Here is a 4,915-nt window from a genome sequence, read left to right as displayed (position 1 = left end):
GCTGGAACCATAGAAGCCTCTTTGGCTTTAGAGTCAACGGTAATGCTTTTGGGGGATGAACAAGTCCCCTCCATGGGGAAATGGTTAATGTGGATATCAACGAGAGCTGCTGACATTTGATGTGCTTCTGTTATCTCTCAGGGTCTGTACAAGGGCCAGAATGTAGATCTTCCTTCCCCACTCCAGTGGTCCAGAGGTCTGAGAATTTACAACTCAAGAGAAGCAGCTTGCCTCCCAGTCCAGGACCCTTTTAAGTCCTAGCTTCAATGGGGAAGAGGGTGCATCTTTCTCTGGCTTTCATTTGATTATCACACCTATTTCAAGCACCATCTGGGTCCTAAGCTGATGACACCACATACAGTCTTAAGATTTGGTGGGCAGGACTAGGTAGAACTGGAGACATGCAATTTTAAAATGAACAGAAGTTTCGAAACAGAATGAGAACTGCAGGCTGGCTGGTAGGAGATCTTGCAAGTAGATTGCCTAAATATGGCAGAACTGGTCCTTGTGGAGACAAACTTTTGCCACCTGCACCTGGAACCTACCTTCCTTCCTTCCTTTCTTCCTTTCTTTCTTTCTTTCTTTCTTTCTTTCTTTCTTTCTTTCTTTCTTTCTTTCTTTCTTTCTTTCTTTCTTTCTTTCTTTCTTTCTTTCTTTCTNCTTTCTTTCTTTCTTTCTTTCTTTCTTTCTTTCTTTCTTTCTTTCTTTCTTTCTTTCTTTCTTTCTTTCTTTCTTTCTTTCTTTCTTTCTTTCTATATCTTGACCCTTTATGGAGGCAAAGCACTTATGCTTTCATTCAATGATGTCTCCTCTGAGAAGAGACCCTCTGCTGATGAGACCTGTCCCTAGCCACATCTTTTAAACTGTTCAAATGCTCCTCCAGGGTCATCCCATAGACACTCACCCTCCAGACCCACCCGAGAGAGGCAGTTTCAGCTTTCTGCTTCAGTCACCTTTGGAAGGTCACTTGAAGGCTTCTATTCACACTTGCCTCCCTGTGTTTCCGTGACATCAGGTACAATCTGACTTCTACTCTCGCCCCGGCCTCAGCACCACCAACATTTTCACAGTATTCTGTTCCTTCTGACCTTGCTTTAGGATGGGAGTTGTTGAGTTCCTGGTCTCTTGCTGCCTGCCATGTTGGTCTTCTCTCTCAGCTCCACTGCTCTTTTGATCTAGTCCTCTTCCTGCTCTCCAGATGTTGTGATCTGTAGCTTTTTCCACTGGCTGGCTCTACTGTCAATTCCATCTACTCCCACCACTTTCTCACTTGGGCTACAAATGACACCTCTATCTGTCCACCCCATCCCCAGTCTGGATGGGTCTTTCCTACTTCCTCTGTTCTTTCTTCTTTAAAACTACACCTTCTACCTTACAAAGATTAAATTGATCATTTTTCCCAACCTTGAAACCCAAGCCATTATTTTCTTCCTTGGATTCCCAAATCTTATTCCCTTTTCGGTCTTGAAGCAACTCTAGGTAGTTTCTGATGTTCAGGGTTAGGGAAGAGGAGGCTTGGCTCTGGACCCCTTTTAAGGACCAGGTCATGACCAGGTCATGAAGATCCTTCCATCTTTAATCCATGACATCCAAAGAAGTCTCAGGTGTTGACATCCCAAGGGAAAGAGGATACGGTGCACTGAGGATCCCGACTGGAGATGTACACAGGCCAGGTAGACAGCATTGTGTCTACATTTCTTTGGCTACTTTTACCTCACTGGGAGCCCAGAAGGGTTTTAATGACTGGCTGTTGTTCTCCAAGTTTCCCTGCAATCTATTTTCAAAGCCATGAGCGGAGGTTCCTCTCCTTTGAGTCCCTGCCCCCTTTCCGTTAATCACCAGCTTCTTTGATCTCTATAGATCCAGCCTCACATTCCATCCCTTAAACCATCATCTCTCATCATGAGCTCTAACTTGACCACTGTGATGATCTTGAAACTCGGCCCAAATACTTCTCAAGCAACATATTCTAGACACCAGGTTAAGTAGCAAGGGCGGGGGCGGGGGAGGCATGAGGAAACAGAATTATAATCCCACCTGAAAGATAGAAGTAAACACACGTTGTTGCTTGTGACAGGGAAGGGCAGGGTATATATAGAACATAGGTGAGAAGGACGTCACAGTCTCTGACCATTCCCATAAGCAGGATACATGCCTGTGCAGTGAGGGGCAGGGACGAGTACTCTGCTCTTCCCTGCCCCTCACTGCCTGTGGCGTTTGCCAGCTCACAGTTTAATTCCACCAAAGTCTCTGCCTCTATGTTTGATCATCACACTTGTCTAAGTCCATGCTTGCTGGGTTGGTGTCTTTTCCCACCAGACTGGGTGCTCCCCGAGGGCCAGAACTGTGACTCACCTGCCAGCATAGTTGCCACAGACTGCAAAACAGTGCTGACACATGGCAGGAAGGGAGCTAGACTGGGCGGGGTGGGAGGGGTGGGGATGGAGGTGTCAGATTGGCTTTCTAAAAGAAATTGTGTTTGGTCGGACTGGCCAATCTCAGAGGCTTTAACCGGGTTTGTGGTGGGATGGAGGAGATTGTCCGTGTTGGAGAGTAGGAGTGAGTATGGCGAGATCCAGGCTTGAAGAGGAAGATATTTGGGACTAGGAATGGTATTTTGTGAACTATGTGTGTTTGTGTGTGAATGCATGTGAATGTATTTGTGTGTGTGTGTGCATATACACATTTCCTAATGAGAAGTCACAGAAAGACCCAGTTAAAATTCTAGATCTGTGATGCTCCCTCTTGAAACAACTGGGCAAGAAAGGATGAGGCTGGATAGCCTAGAACAACAACCCATTCTGGGAGCCAAGCACTTGGGGGGCATTCCACGCAGTTTTGTCTAAGGTGCTAACTCTGATGATGGCCCGCCAGAGAAAAGCCTCAAAAGGGGGAGCAGTGCGAGAAGCTGGGTGATTTCTACACCTTTCTATTTCTATTTTGGCTGCCTTTCCCAATCAAACCATGCCTTCTTTTAGGGGCTTTCCATGATTGGCTCTTACTCCAAACCATTGCAAAGTATCAGAGTTATAGAGAAATCCATTTGACCTGGTGAGAATGGCTCAGCGGGTAAGAGCACTGACGGCTCTTCGGAAGGTCCTGAGTTCAAGTCCCAGCAACCGCATGGTGGCTCACAACCACTCATAATGAGATTTGACACCCTCTTCTGGTGTGTCTGACGTCAGCTACAGTGTACTTATGTATAGATAAATCCATTTGGCACAGGTGCGTGGTCCTCCACTGCTGTAACTTTTATATTCATTCCAATGTTCCTTCAACTTCTCACATTGACAGAAGTGACCTATGTATGCATGCTACTTCATTAAAATATGCTTATAGGAACATAATCTGGGCACACTAATTCTGAGCTCTTTGTCACTGATGATGGGAGCTGTCCTTATATACTAGAAACTTAAGAGGGGGAAGGGGATTGATTAGTTTAGTCTTTATGAAAGCATGCCGCCTTGGGCTACTCCACAGCACAAATGTAACTCGTGGCTTTTGTTCAGTTTGACAAGTCATTGTTGATGGACTCTCTGGCTCTCTTGGAGAGAGCATTAAGTGAAAGGAGTTACTGTCACTCTACAGTGAGTGCCCTTCTGGAGGCCCTCAAGTCAGATTCCACCATCCTGTAGGTCAGGGTGTCCCTCTTGCCCAGGGACTTTACATGTGCCCACCATTAGGTATTCTAGCCGGTCTGAAATGGCTTACGGGAGCACGTGGCCCTTTGTCTGGGTCTTTGATTGACAGGCTCACGGAGCAAGTCAGTACGGGACTTTGTTTTAGTCTCCCGATGAGGCTGGAGGGCTGCTCAGTTCTGAAGTGGAAATTTCTCATTACCCTCAGCCTTTCTTTGACCATTTCCCACCTCCTAACTCCAGACCACCAAGGCCAGCCTTGCGAGATGGAGGCAGAAGAGAGCTGCAGAGGACCCAGTGGGGTTTTTATTGCTTAAGTGCTTGTGCTGTGAGGGGGAGTGGGGAATTGTGTTTGGAGGGAGCAGAGTAATTGACACCTGGACAGCCAGTTATTCACAAACTCTAGGAAGCAAAAATGAAAAAAGCCCTTTTGTCTCAAGCCTGTGTCTCCCCTGTCAGGGCAGAATTTGCCCGTGATAATTGCAGCTGAGGTGAGGCTCTGGGTGTGAGGCTCTGGGTGTTAGGACTTCACTTACTACCCCACCCCCCATTTCCTTTGTCTTTCAGACCATGCCTCGGAGCCTTCAGTTTTCTTCATTTGCTAGTCTTCTTTTTTCATATTTCAGTAATAATTAAAGTCTCGGACACTTCTGTTTCATTGGACTTATTTGGATGGCTTCCCTTTTTCACTTTATGTGGCAATAATGTTTACATGCGCACACACCCCCCCAACCCTTTTAAAGAAAACCTCCATCCCTAACAGTTCTCAGTCCTGCAGCACTGAATCAGGGCCGTGTTTGCTGACTCTAGGTGTACAAAGATGTGACTACACAGGGCTAGCAGAGGAGGAAGCTCACCAGTTTGTATAAGACCCCCCCTCCCCAGCGCCCTTTACAGAGCAGTGCCTATCAGACACGGGTGTAAACTAAATTTAATTGGAAAGGTCTCGTTTAAAACTACATCTCATGTGTTTGTGTGTATACACAAAAGCAATTGTTTGTGTGTATGTGTGTGTGTGTGTGTGTGTGTGTGTGTGTGTATACTCAGCATAAAATACAATACAAAGAACAATGCAAAGCAAGGCCTGTCAGTGTTGCTTAGAAAGAAGTAGTAACAGGCCAGGCTGTGGGGGTTCTAAGTTCCCCCAGCATCTATGGATAGGATTGACAGCAAAGAACAATTAGAAGGAAGTAGAATTTTTTTAAACTCTGAAGAATTTCATCAACCACAAACTGGGTAGGCTGTCCCTGGGGCAATCAATAGTTGACCATTCTTTC

This window comes from Mus pahari, chromosome 5, assembly GCF_900095145.1.
Source record: "Mus pahari chromosome 5, PAHARI_EIJ_v1.1, whole genome shotgun sequence".
NCBI lineage: Eukaryota > Metazoa > Chordata > Mammalia > Rodentia > Muridae > Mus > Mus pahari.
The sequence above is the reverse complement of the archived record's forward strand: the minus strand, read 5'-3'. Positions refer to the sequence as shown.